This window comes from Mercenaria mercenaria, chromosome 14 (genome assembly GCF_021730395.1).
Source record: "Mercenaria mercenaria strain notata chromosome 14, MADL_Memer_1, whole genome shotgun sequence".
NCBI classification, from domain to species: domain Eukaryota; kingdom Metazoa; phylum Mollusca; class Bivalvia; order Venerida; family Veneridae; genus Mercenaria; species Mercenaria mercenaria.
The window spans coordinates 44,860,900-44,883,064 of record NC_069374.1 but is presented as its reverse complement, the minus strand read 5'-3'; the positions used below and the strand labels follow the sequence as shown (position 1 = coordinate 44,883,064).

Here is a 22,165-nt window from a genome sequence, read left to right as displayed (position 1 = left end):
TGTTCGGTGTTTGCTGGTACTCCTTTATGAGATACAGTTTAGTAGAACATTGGTTTCGCTATGTTCGATGCTTGCTGTTATTCATTTATTATGCACATTTCAGTAGAGCCTTGGTTTTACCTTTGTTCAGTTTATGTTCCAGTTTCATTATGTTAAAAGTTGTAAATGGAAATAGAGCTGGGAGGTAATGGTTTGCACACACCTTGAAATGTCCTGAATTTTGAAAGTTGTCCTTAAATATTACTTGGTCATTATTGTTCAATATGAAAGTGTGAAAACGTGTTTTAAGGTTGAGCAAAAAGATGTTTGAATCTCCAGAAACACTTTGGAAATTACTTTGTGAGCAATTTTCTGTTGGGAGAAATAAATTATAGAAAGAAGCAGAAAAAATGGAGATAATCTGAAAGAAAATGCAGCATTTGATTACCAAAATAGATATGGTATGCACCAGAAGGGGTCATAAATGTGTTTCAGAAAAAAAATCTCTGAATAGGGGAAGGGGGGGAATATTGCTTGAATTTAGTCTTGAATGTAATGTTACAGTTAATATGCTGAGACATGAATATTTTATAGATTGGCATGAGGATAACATCGAGACATTACAGCAGCTTTGGGCAGAGCATTCTCTCAAGTGAGTTTGTAATATGACAACAATATAACTATTTCTGTGTTGAAAATCAATTTTCAAGGCATGTAAAATGAGTTTCCTTGAAAGGTATAATTATACATTAGGAATAAACGTGATTAGTCAAAAAATAACTTCCTACTTTAACGATACGCATGCAAGGTTAACGCAGTTTTGCTAACCCGACCAACCTATGTCCTGAAAATGCTGTAAAATATAGTTTCGCATTTCTGTTACGATTTTACTAATTTTAACCACTTAAAAACCGAGTAACCATGCTTTGATGGTCAGATTCTTGACAAGTCGATTTGCCACAGGTTTCAGGAGATCATTCACAGTGATTCTCTAAACGGGATTTCGTTGGTGAAGTGGTCTCCAATGAAAGGTACTTACCTTGGGGAATTTGTTTTCCATATCATCTTTATTTCTGGAAGTCAGTTGTGTTCTCCCAGTTTGCATTAAAATATAGATTTTGTTATTTTGGAAAAAGTATTTTATTCTAAGAGCACAACATCACTTGAAGGGGCATGCTGGTAGCGATAGTAGAAGGGACTAATTCAGAAAAAAATATGAGCTTATGTATGGACTTCAAACTGTAAAGGTATTAATTTAAAGTTGGAGTATTTCTATGCCCCCGAAGGGAGGCATATAGTTTTTGAACCGTCTGTCGGTCTGTCCGCAATTTTCGTGTCCGGTCCATATCTTTGTCTTCCATATCTTTGTCATCCATGGATGAATTTTCAAATAATCTTGCAAGAATGTGTACCGCAGTAAGACGACGTGTCGTGTGCAAGACCCAGGTTCATAGCTCAAAGGTCAAGGTCACAATTAGACGTTAAAGGTCATTTTTCATGATAGTGCATTGATGGGCGTGTCCGGTCCATATCTTTGTCATCCATGGATGGATTTTCAAGTAAATACGCATAAATATGTGGCACAGTAAGACGACGTGTCGCGCGCAAGACCCAGGTCTGTAGCTCAAAGGTCAAGGTCACACTTAGACGTTAAAGGTCATATTTCATGATAGTGCATTGATGGGCGTGTCCGGTCCATATCTTTGTCATTCATGCATGGATTTTAAAATTATTGGGCATGAATGTGTACCACAGTAAGACGACGTGTCGCGCGCAAGACTCAGGTCCGTAGCTCAAAAGTCAAGGCAATGTGGGCAATGATGGGCGTGTCCGGTCCATATCTTTGTCATTCATGCATAGATTTAAAATAACTATGCATGAATGTGTGGCACAGTAAGACAACGTGTCGCGCACAAGACCCAGGTTCGTAGGTCAAAGGTCCTAAACTCTAACATCGGTCATACCTATTCATTCAAAGTGCCATCGGAGGCATGTGTCATCCTATGGAGACAGCTCTTGTTTAAATTGTTATGCTAAAGATAATTTATGTGTAGAACTTTTTCAATGTTCACTTTGAAATATTGTAGGGCCACAATGCTGAAGAAAATGTTGGAAGATCTAGACAAAGCTAAGGTTGAAACAGGTGAGGGAAATGTATGTTATTTTCTGCAGGGTATTAAATGATTAAAAATTACACTGTAAATAGTTAAAGCTAAAAAGTTTCATTTCTTTACCATCAGACTGCTTATGTTTACTGGCAAAATGTGTTTGTAAATTTATTTATATTGGTAAATCGCCACCATTAATCCAAGCGACTCCTGTAGAAGACTGTTACTATTGTTAGTAGGAGGATAATGAAAGATCTCTAAAGTCTTTCAAGGATTTTCATGTTACTTGAGTCAAACGATCACCTCATCAAGACCATGTGTAGAACTCATGATACAGCCATGTTGGCTCAAGGTCACAACTCGAGGTCAAAGGTTTGTGTTTTCTCCTTTTCTCCTAAACCCCTTAAATGGTTTTCTTGATACTTTGGTCAAATTATCACCGCATTCAGACAATGTGCGGAACTCACAAGCCATGTTCACTCAAGGTCAAGGTCACAATTCAGGCCAAAGGTTTGAGCCTTCCATTTTATACACTATGTATCTCCTTTATCCCTTGAAGAATTTTCAAATTTCTTGATGTAGACATACATGGACTATAAAATATAATTAACAACATCAGTGTTTCCACCCAATGCCAAACCTTTTCACTATCTAGAACAGTTATGGGATATAGCTGTCTTTAAGACTGCCTTGTTAATGCAGCAAACACTTTTAACTGTGTCTTATGTACTGTTAGGGTCAAACGACATCTTAAATCGTGGATCTGAACTGCATTTGAGACACAGAAGGTTGAAAACTGCATATTGTGACACAACATCAGAATGTTTAGTGTTCAGAAAAAAAAAACATCACCTTTAGTTGCGGTATTTGAAAGTTGAGATGTTAGTGTAAATAATTTACATGTATGGTGCAATGCTTTTTGCATTATCAAAGTTTCTGTTTGTAGAGTGTGATATAGCACCATGGTCTGACTTGAGTCCCCCAGTTCTGCACCAGGCAGATTGGATTTTTCCAGATAAAAGTAGAGTATATAGACCCCTAATGGAACGGGAAAAGGGAGGTAAGTCTGTCATAATGTATATACTTGTACTGCAGCTTTAATGATACTTTTTATCCCCCGCCGATGAAATCGGGAGGGGGGTATTGAAATGGCGCTGTCCGTCCGTCAGTCAGTCCGTCCGTCCGTCCGCAGCCACTTCTCAGTAACTACTTGGTAGAATTTCATGAAACTTGAAATAAACATGAACCAATATACTGCGATGATGCCCGTCAAGTTTTTTTTTTTGATTGGTCAATTTCCCTCAGAGTTATTGCCCTTGATTTAATATAAAATGTCTGTCTGTAGCCATTTCTCAGTAACTAACAGGTAGAATTTCATCGAATTTGATATAGACATGAACCAAGATACTGCGCTGATGCCCGTCAATTTTTGTTTTTGATAGGTCAATTTCTCTCAGAGTTATTGCCCTTGATTTAATGAAAAATGTCCGTCTGCAGCCATTTCTCAGTAACTAGCAGGTAGAATTTCATCAAACTTGAAATAGACATGAACCAAGATACTGCGACGATGCCCTTCAAGTTTTTTCGATTGGTCAATTTTCCATATAGTTATTGCCCTTTAATTGTTTAAAAATCCACAGATCTGTACGTAACAAACCAACCGATTGGAAGAATTTCATTAAACTTCTTTCATTCTTTTCCATGAACATTTATCATAAACATGTGATGTTGTGTACCTACACCTGGTCACCACCTTACCTTGGTCACCCCCTCCCCCTCACCCCCCCCCCAATTTGTTTTTTTTCATTTTTCGTTTTCTATCAATATTTATAATCAACATGTAAACTGTTGTGTCCTCACCCCCCCCCCACCCCCCTACCGAAACAAACCATTCATTTTCTTTTAATTTGATTTTGACTAATGAAATTATTTGCTTCTTGGTAACATTCTTAACTTTTTGCTGGATATATTTTTTTGCCGATCCTCAACTCTGACCCTTTCGGCGGGGGATTCCAATTCATCAAATTTGCTTGTTAGTTACATTTGCATATTTATGAATATTTATCAGCAGTACGCCTAAAATATATTACTTTGAAATTACAAGTTTTGAATTTTTAAAAGCATGAAAAAGGCTGCCTGATTATTACGAGGCAGATTAAAATGGATGCTTAAAATACTTGATCTATGGTTTTGAAAATTAAACTGTTTGCTTGTTTGTATATTTTGGATTGAACACGTTTTTCAACAGTAAGTCATGTAACGGCGGGCAGTTAACCTAACCAGTGTTCCTGGATTCTGTACCAGTACAAACCTGTTCTCCACAAGTAACTGCCAACTTCCCCACATGAATCAGAGGTAGAGGATTTCAGACACAATGTCGTTTATCAAATAGTCACGGAGAACATTCGGCCTGCCCGAGGATCGAACTCACGACCCCGCGATTCGTAGACCAACATTCTACCTGAGCTAAGCGGGCAGGTAAAAAAACAACAACAACAAAAAAAAAAGATCAAAAATAAGCTGTTGTTAAACGTTTGTGAATAAATAAAGTTTTCGTTAATTGTGTTCACATATAAAGTTTGCATTATCTCTTGTTTTCCTCTATTTCATAAAAGCAGATATGAAAAGTCAGAACATGGATTTATTAATTGTGTTGACGGGATGCTGTATCTTCTAGCTCTTGTTTTCCTATCCACCTGTATCATATAGGTAACACTAGTTTGTTTTGTTATGAAATCCACGTATATTATCTTTAAGCTTATATCTTCATTTAAATAAGAAGTGTGAAAATTTATTGAGATTCATACAGACAAATTATAATTTCTACTTACAGCATTTACAGCGGAAGAAAAAATCGAGAATTTTGCAAAGAAACGTAAACTGAACCCTGACAGCGAAAAAGATTCTACCGACAAGGAAGGGGAATGAATGAAGGTTTTTCCTAGGGGAGTACTATCAGCAACAGTACTGCAGCGTGTTTGGTTTCTCTCCGCTCGAGTCGAGTTAACTGAGCGTATTGGCTGAGAAGATATCTTGGGGGACAACTGTAAATAAGATTGTAAAAGATCACAAAATGGAAATAAATGAGAAATTGTCAAAGCTGACAAACATCTAAAGCAATAAACTGCTATCATTGACAAAGTTGCACGAGATTTTGTATTTTGTGTAGTCTTTGGTTAACTCAAGCACAGAGATGTGCCAAGCACACATGACCAGAAGCAGGCAGTATCATTTGGGCAACATTGAATCTACACATTTGGTAGAATTTCCGTCTTTGACATAATTCTATATTTAAATGCTAGTTTTTTACTGTCTGGAGTCAAGGTGCGTTAAATAATGCATGTGGAAAAACCAGAGGTGTGCTTGTAATTTTTCAATTTAGATGATTTTTTTAAATTGAGTGCCATCTGTAGTTTTCAGCCATTGATGGTCTTCCATTAGATACTGCATTACATTTTTAGCTTATCTGATTTTTTTGAAAAAAAATTATGAGTTATTGTCATCACTTGAGCGGTTGTCGGCGTCGGTGTTGCCTGGTTAAGTTTTATGTTTAGGTCAGTTTTTCTCCTAAACTAGCAAAGTTATTGCTTTGAAACTTGGAATACTTGTTCACCATCATAAGCTGACCCTTTATAGAAAAAAAAACTCCATCTTGCTTTTTGCAAGAATTATTGCCCCTTTTGGACTTAGAAAATCAGATTTCTTGGTTAAGTTTCAAGTTTAGGTCAGCTTTTATCCTAGGCTAAACTATCAAAGCTATTGCTTTAAAACTTGCAACACTTGTTCACCATCATAAGCTGACCCTGTACAGCAAGAAACATAACTCCATCCTGCTTTTTGCAAGATTTATGGCCCCTTTTGGACTTAGAAAATATCAGATTTCTTGGTTAAGTTTTATGTTTAGGTCAACTTTTTCTCTTACTCTATCAAAGCTATTGCTTTGAAACTTGCAACACTTGTTCACCATCATAAGCTGACCCTGTACAGCAAGCAACATAACTCCATCCTGCTTTTTGCAAGATTTATGGCCCCTTTTGGACTTAGAAAATATCAGATTTCTTGGTTGAGTTTTATGTTTAGGTCAACTTTTTCTCTTAAACTATCAGAGCTATTGCTTTGAAACTTGCAACACTTGTTCACCATCATAAGCTGACCCTGTACAGCAAGCAATATAACTCTATCCTGCTTCTTGCAATAATTATTGCCCCATTGGACTAAGAAAATATCAGATTTCTTGGTTAAATTTTATGTTTAGGTCAACTTTTTCTCTTAAATTATCAAAGCTATTGCTTTGAAACTTGCAACACTTGTTCACCATCATAAGCTGACCCTGGACAGCAAGCAACTTAACTCCATCCTGCTTTTTGCAAGATTTATGGCCCCTTTTGGACTTAGAAAATCATTTTCTTGGTTAAGTATTATGTTTAAGTCAACTTTTCTCATATATATTTAAACTTGCAACAGTTTTTCACCATCATAAGTGGACACTGTACATCAAGAAACATAACTCTATCCTGCTTTTTGCAAGAATGATGGCCTTTTTAAGACTTAGAAAATCATGGGTAGGACAATATTTCTATTATACAAAAAAAAAATCAGATGAGCGTCAGCACCCGCAAGGCGGTGCTCTTGTTTTTATTTGAGATTGAAGCTTATTTATATATTAAATATATATTTCACTGACCTCTCTCTTACCTACTTAAGAACTGAATAATACATAACAAAGTTTTAAAAATGAAACTAGTCATAACTTTATTTAACTATTGGTCAGTTTTAGGATTTTGTTCTGAAACAACCAGTCAGAAGTTAGATTTTGTAGACTGGTTTTCAAACTTGGCTTTATAACTGTTGAACCAGGAATCAGTCAGATGCTATATTTTGTAGACTGGTTTTCAAACTTGGCTTTATAACTATGGAACCAGGAATCAGTCAGATACTATATTTTGTAGACTGGTTTTCAAACTTGGCTTTATAACTATGGAACCAGGAATCAGTCAGAGGCTATATTTTGTAGACTGGTTTTCAAACTTGGCTTTATAACTATTGAACCAGGAATCAGTTAGAGGCTATATTTTGTAGACTAGTTTTCAAACTTGGCTTTATAACTATGGAACCAGGAATCAGTCAGATGCTAGATTTTTAGACTGGTCTTCAAGCTTGGCTTTATAACTCAGTCAGTGTAGTTAACCTTAGATTGCTTTTATATTATCATTAGATGACAGATATTTAACTAGTAACCCTTAAGAAGTGGGTAATCGACAAGAATATTTCCTAAGACAATGAGAACGGTATTTCTGAGACAATATTAGGTGTCAGATGTAGGTATAAGATAATAAGATATATTTTGTATAAATATGTATAGATATGTATAAAGGATCATGCTTATATTTTGATATGGGCAAGCAATATTGTCTCATGTTGGTTTCCTTTAAATATTCTCGAAGTAAATAATGCAGTTTACATATAAATCTAGTCAGTGGTATTATGTAAAAGTGCTAGTGTTTTTAATTCTTTCGATGTTATTATTTACCATTGATAATGACTTTTTGTTGCCATTTAGATAAAGGTGAAATTTTGGTTAAATATTTAGTTTTAAATCTAAATCTTTTTAATTTCTTGCAGCATTTTCAAAGATAATGAAGATATGATTTTATTTTAATTTTCCGAACAATACATTTTGTTGAGTTAGGAAGTATCTTTAAGTGTAGAAATAGAGTTTTGAATTATTTGTGCACCACTTTCCTTGCTGACTTTTGTTACAAAGTTGACTTCAGTTGATTCTTTTTTCTTAACTGTATGGTAAGACATTCCAAGCTTCCATCACTTATATATGTTAGAGGGTAATAATTTTGAATTTATTTTGACGCATGTGAGTGTAAGATTTATTTTGACACTTGTAAGAGGGCGGTAGATTATGGTAGTTTTGCAATTATTTTGACACATAAGTTGTAAGATGTTGATATTTTTCTTCTGTAGTGCTGTGAGATTGTAATAATTCTGGATTTGTTTTTGACATACACAGCTGTGGGAGGGAGGGTGATAGTTAAGCACGTATTTCTACACGTGGCAGTGAAAGGGTGATATTTTTGGATTTATTTCAACACATATAGCTGAAAGAGGGTGAAAGTTTGGGACTTAATTTTGACAGTAAAGCTACATGAGGGTGATAATTTTCATTGCAATAATTTTGACTGTAAATAAATAAAAGATATAATGTTGTACAGGTGAGTACGGAAAAAAAATCACAGTCGTATTTATTGATTAAGATACTCAGAAATGTGCCATGTTGGTGCAAGTTCCTTTATGTGTCAAATTATAATAAATTTTCAGCATTTTATTATTGTAATCATTTAGTATCAGATATTATTAGGTGTATATGTATTTGTTGAACTGTTGTCTCTTAATAAGTGCTTATCTGATGAAACGCAGATTTCCATAGATTGGAGTAACAAAAATTCCATGAAAAAAATGTACTAAAACTGTATATTCATTATATACAGTGATCTTAACCATTAGCCTGTTGGCTGCAATTGATTATGATTTTGCAACCAATGCAGACCAAGATCAACTTGCATAGCAGATTGTTCTGCACTGTTCGCTATTCAGTCAGTAAATTATCGGTAAACACTTCTTTGAATAAAAAATGGCACTGCCCAAATTGAATTATGGATCAGTCCATTTTAGAAATTTTGCAGAGTATAGGTTAAAGACTTAAAATGCACTTTTATATAGCATTTTGATATTTGTTTATAATTTAATATCTTAATAAAAAATAGATTACAGCTTTTTTTCGAAATGCATCTTCCATTAATTATTAGAATGGGGAGATAATTTATGTAAAAGTTTGTATGTCGAGCTATGTATAAATAGGGGTGTATACGTGAACTAATCCATTCACATTCAGTACAGTCAAACCTGCGAATAACTACCTGTTGACAGAGAACACTAAATACAAGTTTCTTATTTGCAGTGTACTTAACCTGTTAATAAAGACAACAAGAAATTCTTTGTTTCATATTAAGTCAATTCTGATCCATTCTCAAATATTGTTTCTAGACTTTTACTCAGTCATAGACTTACTTTCGGCAAGGCATCAGTACATTTGCTTCAAGAAAATGAAAAGAAAAGTGAAATTGAATAGTATGCAGTTAATGCATGTCCACTGAGACCGGGTCCACTCATATTTTAAGTAAACATCCTGAAGACAAGCAAATATAGACACGAAAATGTCTTCTTTTATTTAAAACGAATTCCCCAAATTTGGCCCCACAGTTGAGGAGCAAATACGTAAAAATGGGAAAAAAATAGGATCTATTTATTTTGGACTTCCTTTGACTACAACATGGAAGCATATTTTGACCAAATTGCTTCTATATTAATTTTGACACTTTCATGCATGGTTTTTATGTTTGGGTTTGACTGTATTTGAATCATTATAGAAAATAGAGAGAACATGTATGTCTTATTGATTAACTTACATTTATTTTGATATGGTGCTGTTATATATTGTAAGTACATCTTATTCCAAATATTTTAGAGAGATTATAGCATTATTTGACGACCTCGGACTTCCCTTAGTCACTGTTCAGATATAGTTTGTTTTAAACATTCAGTAGAAGGTATTTATAGAAATACAATACAGGATAGTGAAATAGTGAAATATTGATAGTGTGAGTTCTTAATGGGATGAATAAAATGCTTGAGATATCCAGGGCTTTGAGCGATCCAATCACAGAATGACTCAGGACCACATGAATTACTGGTATGAGCATATATGCTGGAGTAATTCATACACAAGTGACATTGATGCTGATGGCAGCATGGATGCTTAAGTCTTTGTTGATCATGTGAGCATGAATGCTCAAGTCTTTGGTGTTCATGTGAGCATGGATGCTTGAGTCATTGATGTTCATATGAGCATGGGTGCTTGATTTATTGATGTTCAAGTGTGCATTGATGCTCAGGGGAGACATGTTTCACTGTACATAATTGGATGTTTTTTTGTACGATAGAATAAATTGTCGATTAAGACTGTGTGAAATATAGTTGAGATTTGTAATTGGTATTTTTACGTTTCCATCTTCCGTGATCTTCCATACTCCTCGTATTTGATAGCATTATATGTACAGTTTGAGCATAGACATCTTTTATCTTCCTTGTTTGATTGGTCATGATTTTTGAATATGGTATATGAGCCAGTGCATGACAAAATCTAATTGTCAGTTATGCCAAGGTGTCAGAAAATGCCATCAAGAGTAAATATCATTACACCGATGTCATGTAAAGACAGTACAGTTGGTTAATGATTAATCCTCAAGTGTGTTACTTCTAAATTTGCTTGTTTTATATCAGTCTTGTTTCTTTAAAGAACTGAAACTTGAAAATTATGCCAAAATTATGTGTTTTTTTTCCATGCACTGGCTCAATTTCTATGTAAACTGCTATGACTCCGTTGTTATAGAGATGAATACATGTATGTGCTGTACTATTTTAGTTTGAATATTGTTAACAGTGTTTTGATATGTTTATCGGCAAGCTATCCATGTAAGTTCCAGAAATAACAGTTCTGAACTAGTAAAAAACATCCATTTTAGTTATTTCTGAACAATGTAAATATAAAGGTGGTCTGTCAAATTTGAGCAACATTTTATGACATTTTTCAGTATTCATATATCTGTTAGAGATTTATTTCAACTATCTGAAACAAAAGTCAAGTTTTAAAACAGCGTGTAGCTTCAGAATTCATCTGTTTTCAATTTATGTTGGTTGCGCAACCGAGATAGTCAAAGGGAGGTAATAATAATTTTATAAACTTGCATTTCTAATTAATGTTGGCAAAGCAAGAGTACGTTTCGATGCAAATCTTTGACAACTGTAATTCTATAGTGCTTATACCATTCCTTAGGTAAAATATGTTTATTGAATTTGTACTTATGCTAAAACAACGCTATCTTGGTTGGGCTACAAGTTTAGGAAAATCAAATTTCAAAAGTACTTGAAAAGTTATGTGAACACAAATAAGTGCAAATGATCAGTTGGTTAAGTTTTGAACATATCCATTTGTTGACCAAAATCTCATTAACCATCATTAATGTGCAAAATGACATTTTGAATCTTTTTGAAAAAAAAGATTGTTTATGAATTTAATAGTTTAATTGAGGCATTTATGTAAAGCTTACTTAGGAAACTTGATTGCTGTTCTATTTCATACACCTACACTTTTGAATTTTGATGTACATGTAACTTACTGATGCTGTTGAAAAGAAATAAGACTTTTCTTTTAGATTTATGGCTATCTACAAATGTAAACTTATAAAGTCCTTAAAATATCTTTATAAAGGTTTCATTTACTTGCCAGAATTTAAAATCTTGTTTTGAAGACAGAAATGCATTGTGCTGCATTTATGTGCTGGTATAAGTCACTATAATATGTTTTTTGTTTTTGCTTGGTCCAAGGGTAATTCTATCGTAATATATAATTATATTGTATGAGTTGTACAGTCATAGGTAAAAGTGTGTCCAAGTAGAATACATTGTTAAGATATGAGGAACTATGATTAGCTAATTAAGATAGTGGACCCATAACATCAGTCAGCAATTCCCTTTTATTCCGTATTCTTCCTATGTTATTTCGGCTCGCCTTCCTGGTACGGAGAACCATGCGGTTTTATTAATTACATTTATCTTTAAAGAATGTGGAAATAGGAAAGAAGAACATGACGATTGTAATATCCTAGAAATTGCAAAATACTGTTATAGATCCACTACTTTAGTGTCCTTTTTTTTTAGCTCACCTGAGCAATTGTGATTGCTCGATGTTCGGCGTCTGTCGTCTGTCAACATTTAGCTTGTGTATGCGATAGAGGCTGTATTTTTCAGCGGATCTTCATGAAATTCAGTCAGAATGATAACCTTGATGAAATCTAGGGCTAGTTTGAAAATGGCTCATCTTGGGTCAAAAACTAGGTCACTAGGTCAAATCAAAGAGAAACCTTGTGTATGCGATAGAGGCTGTATTTTTCAATTGACATTCGTGAATATTGGTCAAAATGATTGCCTTGATGAAATCTAGGCCGAGTTTGAAAATTGGTCATCTGGGGTCAAAAACTAGGTCACTAGGTCAAATCAAAGAGAAACCTTTTGTATGTGATAGAGGCTGTATTTTTCAATTGATCTTTTAATTAATATTGGTTAGAATGATTGCCTTGATGAAATCTAGGGCAAGTTTGAAAATGGGTCCTCTGGGGTCAAAAACCAGGTCACTTGGTCAAATCAAAGAGAGACATTGTGTATGCGATAGAGGCTGTATTTTTCAATTGATCTTCATGAATATTGTCAGAATGATTGCCTTGATGGAATCTAGGTCAAGTTTGAAAATGGGTCATCTGGGATCAAAAACTAGGTCACTAGGTCAAAGAAAAACCTTCTTTATGTGATAGAAACTGTATTTTTCAATTGATCTTCATAAATATTGGTCAGAATGATTGCCTTAAGAAAATCTAGGCCAAGTTTAAATATGGGTCATCTGGGTTCCAAAACTAGGTCACTAGGTCAAATCAAAGAAAAACCTTGTGTATGCAATAGGGGCTGTCTTTTTCAATTGATCTTTATGAATTTTGGTCAGAATTATTGCCTTGATAAAATTTAGGTCAAGTTCGAATATGGTTCATCTGGGGTCAAAAACTAGGTCACTAGGACAAATCAAAGAAAAATGTTTCATATGTGATAGAGGCTGTATTTTTCAATTGAGGTGCATGAATTTGGTCAAAATGATTGCCTTGATCAAATCTAGGTCAAGTTCGAATGTAAGTTACCTTGGCTCAAAAACTAGGTCACTAGGTCAAATGGAAGAAAATACTTGTTTACACATTTTTGGTCCAATCTTAATGAAAATTGGTCAGAATATTTGTTTCCATAAAATCACTAGGTCAAACATGTTTACACTGTTATGGTGTGTTTCTCAGGTGAGCGACTTCTTATTTAGAACGTTAACCTGCAGTATAGGTTACAAGTAGCCTGGGAATCCAATCTTAACAATTTCTAACTTTTTTCTACTTGCAAATTGACAGCCTTGGGAAACTTGTTTTCCGACCACAGCGCCACCTATATTACACCCGAAATATACAGGGGTGTGATAAAGACTGATTACTTCTGAAAGAAATAATCCATTGCTAAAAGACAGATCAAAATCGTGTACTTACGAAGGTTTCCGAACATTTCTGGGCCATAGACAATAACCAGTTTGTACCGTCCATAGCTTTTCCAGCATGTTGTAACAACTTTTAAATATATCAGATTAAACTTAAATGAGCGTCATAGCTATCAAGTTGTAAAATTATATACTAATGCAGACCTAGTGATCTACGACATTTGCTGAATTTTCGGCAGCATTGCCTCGTTTTCGTTTCAGGCAAGCACAAATATGATCACATGTTAATTAGGCTATTTATAATCGATAATCAGTAGTGACATGGAAACTCCTTCAGATTCCCCCAGGCGTTGGTAATATCAGAAACTCGATGAATGCCAATTGACACTAATTAGCGCACATTAAGTGGGATCTTTATTGCATAACTTCTGACAAAGCACAAATATTATCAACAGCTTCCAAGTATAGGTTACAAGTTGCAACCAACACTGTTAAACATTTACCCATTTTATAAATTGAGATTGAAATGAATAGGCTGTTAATTGAGAAGAATTCCTTAAATTTTGGCTTAAAAGACTGCTGTTGTGATAGAATACAAATATCTTGTAGTCAAAACTCAATAAGTTGTTGGGGTGTTTTTAGACACAATATCTGCAAAAATCATAGTAGACATACCAGTGAAAGTGACCATACCTTTTATTATTATGTCTCCCCCCCCCCCCCCTATCCCCACCTCTGGGGGAGACATATTGTTTTTGCCCTGTCCGTATGTCACACTTCATTTCCGAGCAATAACTGGAGAACCATTTGACCTAGAACCTTCAAACTTCTAAGGTTGGTATGGCTTATGGAGGAGACGACCCCTATTGTTTTTGGGATCACTCCGTCAAAGGTCAAGGTAACAGGGGCCTGAAAATGGAAAAACATTTCCGATCAATAACTTAAGAACAACTTGACCCAGAATATTGAAACTTCATAGGATGATTGGTCATGCACAGTAGATGACCCCTATTGATTTTGGGGTCACTCCGTCGAAGGTCATGGTCACAGGGGCCTGAACATGGAAAACAATTTCCGATCAATAACTTGAGAACGACTTGACCCAGAATGTTGAAACTTCAAGGGATGATTGGTCATGCGGAGTAGATAACTCCTTTTGATTTTGGGGTCACTCCGTCGAAGGTCATGGTCACAGGGGCCTGAACATGGAAAACAATTTCCGGTCAATAACTTGAGAACGACTTGACTCAGAATGTTGAAACTTCATAGGATCATTGGTCATGCACAGTAGATGACCCCTATTGATTTTGAGGTCACTCCGTCGAAGGTCATGGTCACAGGGGCCTGAACATTGAAAACCATTTCCGATCAATACCTTGAGAACGACTTGACCCAGAATGTTGAAACTTCAAGGGATGATTGGTCATGCGCAGTAGATAACCCCTTTTGATTTTGGGGTCACTCCGTCGAAGGTCATGGTCACAGGGGCCTGAACATGGAAAACAATTTCCGGTCAATAACTTGAGAACGACTTGACCCAGAATGTTGAAACTTCATAGGATCATTGGTCATGCACAGTAGATGACCCCTATTGATTTTGGGGTCACCCCGTCGAAGGTCATGGTCACAGGGGCCTGAACATTGAAAACCATTTCCGGTCAATAACTTGAGAACCACTTGATCCAGAATGTTGAAACTTAAGGTATTGGACCCCTAATAGTAATGTTTTAAAACTGGCATTTGCTTGGAATATTCTTAAAGTTGACCATGTTTCGCACTGTGTTGCAAATTTTAAACAACTTTTATCGTGCCGTTTTTTGTAAATTTTGTATAATTCATGGAATTTCCTCAAGCTCAAATAGAGACAAATTTCAATGTTATGGCCACTATCAAAAATGTTTGCAGAGAATTCATTACAGCATTAATTTTGATGAAAAAAAGATCAAACTATTGTTAAACAATTATAAAACACAAATAAAACTGTAAATATCATTTTTTTCTAGGGTGCCTCAAGTAAACAGATTTAATGAGACATAATTCTAACTCCAACATTGAAAAATTAAAGTCGATTCCTGTAGGTCTGTTTTGAATTTTGCTCACTTCATTCAAAAATAACCTTGGGTCAGAAGTAAAACCTACCTGCATTTCTTCCACAATATGTAATTTAAAGAATGAAGGCAAAATAGAGAACTGTTACCGCAGGTAACTCAGTATTTTTAAAGATGTCTAACTCTATCCCTTCTGATTCAAAGGTAAATTCACTTTGAACAGCAAGAAATCGCTTATAAAATGAAAATTTTCCACTTTTGTACAAAATATCCATAATAAGTGTTAAAAGAAGTAAAAACGTACTAGAAATAAAGGAAAATATGGGAAAAAAAATTGGGTCCCAGTGGGGCTTGAACCTACGCACCCCTGAAAATTGCAGTCAAAGTAGGTTTATGGTAGGAATTGAATACTCTTCAAAAAGGAGGTACTCTATTACGTGTCCAATACCTTAATAGGATGATTTGTCATGCAGAGTAGATGACCCCTATCGATTTTGGGGTCATTCTGTTAAAGGTCAAGGTCACAGGGGCCTGAACATCGAAAACTGTTTCCGATCAATAACTTGAGGACCTCTCGACCCAGAATGTTGAAACTTTATAGGATGATTGTTCCTGCAGAGTAAATGACCCCTATTTGTTTTTGGGGTTACTCCATTAAAGGTCAAGGTCACAGGGGCCTGAACAATGATAACAGTTTCCGATCAATAACTTAAGAACCTCTTGACCCAGAATGTTGAAACTTCATAGGATTATTGAACATGCATAGTAGATGATCCTCATCGATTTTGGGGTCACTCTGTTAAAGGTCAAGGTCACAGGAGCCTGAACATGGAAAACAATTTCCGATCAATAACTTGAGAACCACTTGACCCAGAATGTTGAAACTTCATAAGATGATTGAACATGCAGAGTAGATGACCCCTATTGATTTTTGGGTCAGTCTGTTAAAGGTAAACGTCACAGGGGCCTGGTCATGTAAAAGCATTTCCGGAAAATAACTTGAGAAGCACTTGATCTAGAATGTTGAAACATAATAGGATGAGTGAACATGCAGAGTAGATGACCCCTATTAATTTTGGGGTCACTTGATCACTTAGGCCAAGGTCAAAGGAGCCTGAACAGTGACTTGAGAACCACTAGGCCAAGAGTGTTGAAATTTAGCGGGATGACTGGACATGCCAAGTAGATGATCCCTATTGCAGCCAACCATCAGTGTCTCTTTGACTTTCGCTCCTGACCCCTATTGACTTCTTGCCTATAGGACTTTGCATTGGGGGAGACATGCGCTTTTTAACAAATGCAATTTCTAGTTATATACAGTGCTTATAAAATAAGAGTAAAAGGATTTTATCGATAATGTGTGTTCAGTGTTGTTGAAGTATAATTTAACTGGGTAAAATCAAAATGTTGTGTATCGTCCGTACTTTGGTATAAAGTTTTTCAACTGTTGAGATCTTAATTTACATGTATTTTACATTTTGCGCAATCACTTTTTGAACAGGAAAATTCGAAATTTTTAGCTCGAAATAGTTATATACTATCAAAGTCTACACCAGGAGAAACAATCCCCATAACTCTTATTTGAATATTGGACACTAGTTATGCCCCTTTTTATGCCCCCCCCCCCTTCTTTCCGTATGTAACGCAAGAACACTTTGGCCTATGATCATGAAAGTTAATAAGGAGGTTGGCAATGACTAGCAAATGACCCCTATAGATTTTGAGGTCAGTTGCTTGAAAGTCAAGGTCACAGTGACCCGGAACAGTTTCCGGATAATAACTCAAGAATGCTTGTGCCCAGAATCATGAAACTTGATTGAGAGGTTGGTCATGACCATAAGATGACTGAATTTGAGGTCAGTAGGTCAAAGGTCAAGGTCACAGTGACCCGGAACGGATAAACGGTTTCCGGATGATACTTAAGAACGCTTAGGCCTCAGGTCCTGAAAGTTAATAGGGAGGTTGGCCATGACCAGCAGATGACTCCTATTGATTTTGAGGCCAGTAGGTCAAAGGACAAGGACACAGTGACGCGGAACAATTAAACAGGTCCCGGGCTATAACTTGAGAATGCTTGGGGTTTGGATCACGAAACTTAATAGGGATGTTGATCATCACCAGTAAAAGACCCCTATTGATTTTGAGGTCAAAGGTCAAGGACACAATAACCCGGAATAGTTAAACAGTTTCTGGATGATAACTCCAGGACACTTTGGCTTAGGATTTGTAAAGTTGATAGGAAGGTTCATCATGACCAGCAGATGATGCCTGTTGATTTTGAGGGCAGTAGGTCAAAGGTCCAGATCACATTGACCCAGAAGAGTATAACTTTTTTTTGCCAAGTAACTGGAGAATACTTTGATCTAAGATCACATTTGATACAGAGTTTACTTATGATTGGTAAATGACAAAAAATAATTGATTTGAGGTCAGTACGTCAAATATCCAGTGCACAGTGACCAAACAATTTATGTTCCTTGTGCAATTATTGAATGCATCAAAGGGAGCATTCCATGTTCCACGAGCTCTTGTTAACTTTGAATTTTTTTGTTAATATAAAGTCTTTACTGGCAAAGATCAAATTTATAGCCAGGTACCGAGAAAAAGCAAGGACTGTCATCAGACAGCTCTTGTTTGGTAATTGTATGGGACATTCCACTCGTACTAATGTAACTTAATATATACTTCACACATAGCCCTGCCAAGGAGACTATTGATTTTTATGTTGAATAAACTTACTTTTCAAATACTGACTCATTGTATAACTAGTCTGTCATGCAATTTTTTTTTGTCACATGCAAGTTACACATACACTCATTTACAAATTATTTAATTAAGCTTACTTTATACATGAACTTACCTTACTAACACTCTGACAATGTGTTCCTTTAAGTCTATATAGATGTACGTGTATTTAAGTATGGTAAAATATGTGTATATGTTGTTTTGTATGTGAATGAAAATAGTTTGTTTTAAAAAGGTTTTATCTTTCGGAAATGGTAAATTTAAGTATTTGTTACAAGTATATGAAGAATAAATCTATGATCTAAAATTTGAATATTGTTACATTTTTATTAGCTCACTTAAGCCAAAGGCTCAGGGATCGCTCGCCGTCCGTCGTCCGTCCGTAAACTTTTACTTTAAACAATATCTCCTCATAAACCGCTAGGCCAATTTCATCCATATTTCACAGGAATGTTCCTTCAAGTTGGGTGAAGCTCTAAAAAAATTGTTCAAAGAATTGAATTCCATGCAGAACTCTGGTTGCCATGGCATACGAAAGGAAAATTTTAAAAATTTTCTCCTCAAAAACCAGAAGCCCTAGAGCTTAAATATTTGGTGTGAAGCATTCTCTAGTGGACCTCTACCAATTTTCTTCAAATCATGACCCCGGGGTCAAAATTGACCCCGCCCGAGGGGTCATATGATTTTACGTAGGAAAATCTTCAAAAATCTTCTCAAAAACCAGAAGCCCTAGAGCTTAGCTATTTGACATGTAGCATTGCCTAGTAGACCTCTACTAAAGTTGTTCAAATCATGACCCTGGGGTCAAAATTGACCCCGCTCCAGGGATCACTTGATTCTACATAGCCTAGATCTTAGATATTTGATATGTAACATTGCCTAGTAGACTTCTACAAACTTTGTTCAAATCATGACCCCCGGGGAAAAATTTACCCCGCCACAGAGGTAACTTAGAAAATATCAGATTCATTGGTTAAGTTTTATGTTTAGGTAAACTTTTCTCCTAAACTGTCAAAGCTATTGCTTTGAAACTTGCAACAGTTGTTCACCATCATAAGCTGACCCTGTACAGGAATAAACATAACTCCATCCTGCTTTTTGCGATAATTATGGCCCTTTTTGGACTTAGAAAATCATGGGTAGGACAATATTTCTTTTATACAGAGACAAAAAACTCAGATGAGCGTCTGCACCCGCAAGGCGGTGCTCTTGTTTTCAATTTTCAAGTTACATCAATTGGTTGCACTTGTATATATGTTGTTTTTTTTGTGACTGAAGATTTGAACATATTTTCCAAAATGTTGGGCATTGTTGTATTGCACTGATGGGCGTACCATTACCAACACAACGTCTGTTCAAATATGAAACAACGGAATAAAGCAACCCTATCGAGACGTGCAATACATGTATGAAGAGCAAGCAAAGCAATTTCTTTACTCCGTTTCTAAGTACATATACCTCAGTTTAAGAATGGGACCGAAACCAGTTCAGACTACTTATCTATATGAAACGTTAAAGTCAGTAAAACTGGAATGATCAATAACTCACTCACCCCCCTGCTTAGCTCAATAGGAAGAGCGCAGATCTGTGGATCTCGAGGTCGTGAGTTCGAGCCCTGGGCTTTAGACATTGGGTCTAAAATTATTCGTCCTCCAGATCTGATTCATATGGGACGATTGGCAGTTACTTGCGGTACTGGTACAGAATCCAGGAACACTGGTAAGGTTAACTGCTCGCTGTTACATAACTGAGATACTGTTGAAAAACGGCGCTTAACCCAAAACAAACAACACACTCAAATATAACTTTCATAGTTACAGTTTAATTCAACACATTCTCAATAGTACAATACTTCATTTATATTATTAACATAGAATTATAATCAGTAAAATATGTTTTGCACAAAAACATTTGAAAACAAGATAATATGAGCATATGAGAAGGCAAAATTATTGTATACAATGCGTTTTCATGATCATGAAAACACGGCTCATGCAACATTACACTGGATATGTATAGGCAAATCCATGTTTCCTGGATCATGAAAACGCATTGTATAGGCAAAATTATGGTTCCTGGTGGCTCATTCAAACCCAGTAGATGAAAAATTAAACTGAAGATGTGTAGGTCTTATTATGGTTTCTGGCTCATGAAAACACGATATCAAACATGAAAGATGTATAGGGACAATTATGGTTGTTTCCGGCTCAAAAACATGGTTTATGAAACATTAAACTGAAGCTGTAGAGGCAAAATCATGGTTCCCGACTCATAAAATTACAATTTATGAAATAGTTAATTAAATTATGTATTTTAATATTTTGTTCAAAGTATATTTGATTTTGTTCACCTTATCAATATAGCTCAAAAACACCCATATAAAAAGCAAAACTAGCTGGGAGGGAGACATACATATATGTACACAGAAATTAGTAGCTAAATTGTGAACAGGTCTTCAGATTAACCAGCTTTCAAAGACAACAACACAAATACATGTACTATTTTCCAAATTATAAATGGAAAGTAATATTTCTCTGATATTTTGATGGTATTGTATTAAAAGTTATCCAGTGTCTAAGTGTATCTCTTAAGTACTAAAGACATAACTGTGACACAAAGTTTTATAGTAATCATTTCAATAAATATAAGTTACATATTGAAAACAACAGTTTAAACACTACTGCCCTCTCAAATTCAATAGTACAAAGTTTACTACCAAATTTAAAACTTCATAATGTTGATATACATATTTTTAAGGTTGCAAACTGATCAACTTGCAAGAAGGCAGCAACAACATAATTGTAGATGTTCATCAATATTTGGGTAGAGTTTAACGTCAGAACAACACAATCATAGGTCGTAAGACGACTTCTCAGCTTTTGATGGGGTAGACCCAAAGTGCTACTCCAGGCACTATTTTAGGCATGTACTTGTGCCTAAGTAGAACCATCAACATCTCGTAAGCAAGCTAGATTGTTTCACTGGTTTCAAACCCAAAGCAGTAAGGGGTAGGTCACTCAAAGTCAGCGGCCTATCAGCTTATCCATGGAGGTCCCATTAATTTTGTTATAATAAATACCATTTACAATACTGTACATTAAAACATATTACAGTTATGCAACATGTTATATACAAAATACGTACAAGCAAATGAAAAGTATACGGAACGTAATAAAACACCAACAGTCAAAATTGTTATGTAAATGACTAAATACTTCTCCACATCAGAATAAAGAAGCACATTTATAGTTTATGGAAATATAAAAAATATCAATAATTATTTAACATATAAGTAGCAGACTGGAGGTATTTAGATTAAGCTTATATCTACTAATCTATTGGTGAAAACAGTAAATAATGGGAAAGGAAAGGAGTATATCATATCAGCAGAATACATAATAATTGTCTTTTTTTTGCATCAGATAAAAAAAACTATCTTAAGGGCGTATGCTAGAATTCCTTTACATACGAACTGGGTGTTGCTTTTGAGAAAAGCGCATATCTCCCACAACTACCTAATCACCTAAATAATATCAGTCCTTATACACTGTTTACACACTACAAATATTCCTTTGAAGAGTAAAAAGGCTGATTTCGGGTAATTCAAGAGCCATAATTCTGAAGTGGTGATGTGGCTAGTTATTGAAATAAGCCGAGGACTTATGGTCAAAAATATTTGTTTCAAGTTTGGTGAAGATCGGATGAGAACTGCTCGACTTGGAGCTTAGACAAGAGTAAACAGGCCGATTTTCAGTAATTCAAGGGCGATAATTCCGAAGTGCCCGGGTTGATTTCGCTGGTTATCGAACTTGGCTGAAGACTTATTTTTTTCAAGTTTGGTGAAGAATGGATGAGAATAGTTCAACTTCGAGCGCAGACAAGGTTGAAAAGGCCAATTTTCGGTAATTCAAGTGCCATAATTCCGAAATGCATGGGTCGATTCGGCTAGTTATCAAACCTGGGTAAGGACTTACAGTCAAACACATTTGTTCATTTTTCGTGAAAATTTGATGAGAACTATTTTGATTCGGAGCTTGGACAATGGTAAAAATGCTGATTTTTGGTAATCATGGGCCATAATTCCGAAGTGCCTTGGCCGAATTGGTCCGCTATCGAACTTGGCTGAGGACTTATGG

General features: G+C 35.5%; 1 protein-coding gene and 1 pseudogene across 3 annotated transcripts in view; one reads left to right on the top strand and one right to left on the bottom strand.

The window, feature by feature from the left end:
• The window catches only part of LOC123526844 (tRNA pseudouridine(38/39) synthase-like), a 41,586-nt pseudogene extending 36,153 nt beyond the window's left edge, over positions 1–5,433 (top strand).
• The window catches only part of LOC123527475 (uncharacterized), a 577,437-nt gene that overhangs the window by 485,160 nt on the left and 70,112 nt on the right, over positions 1–22,165 (bottom strand). The gene's annotated exons all lie outside the window — the stretch shown is intronic.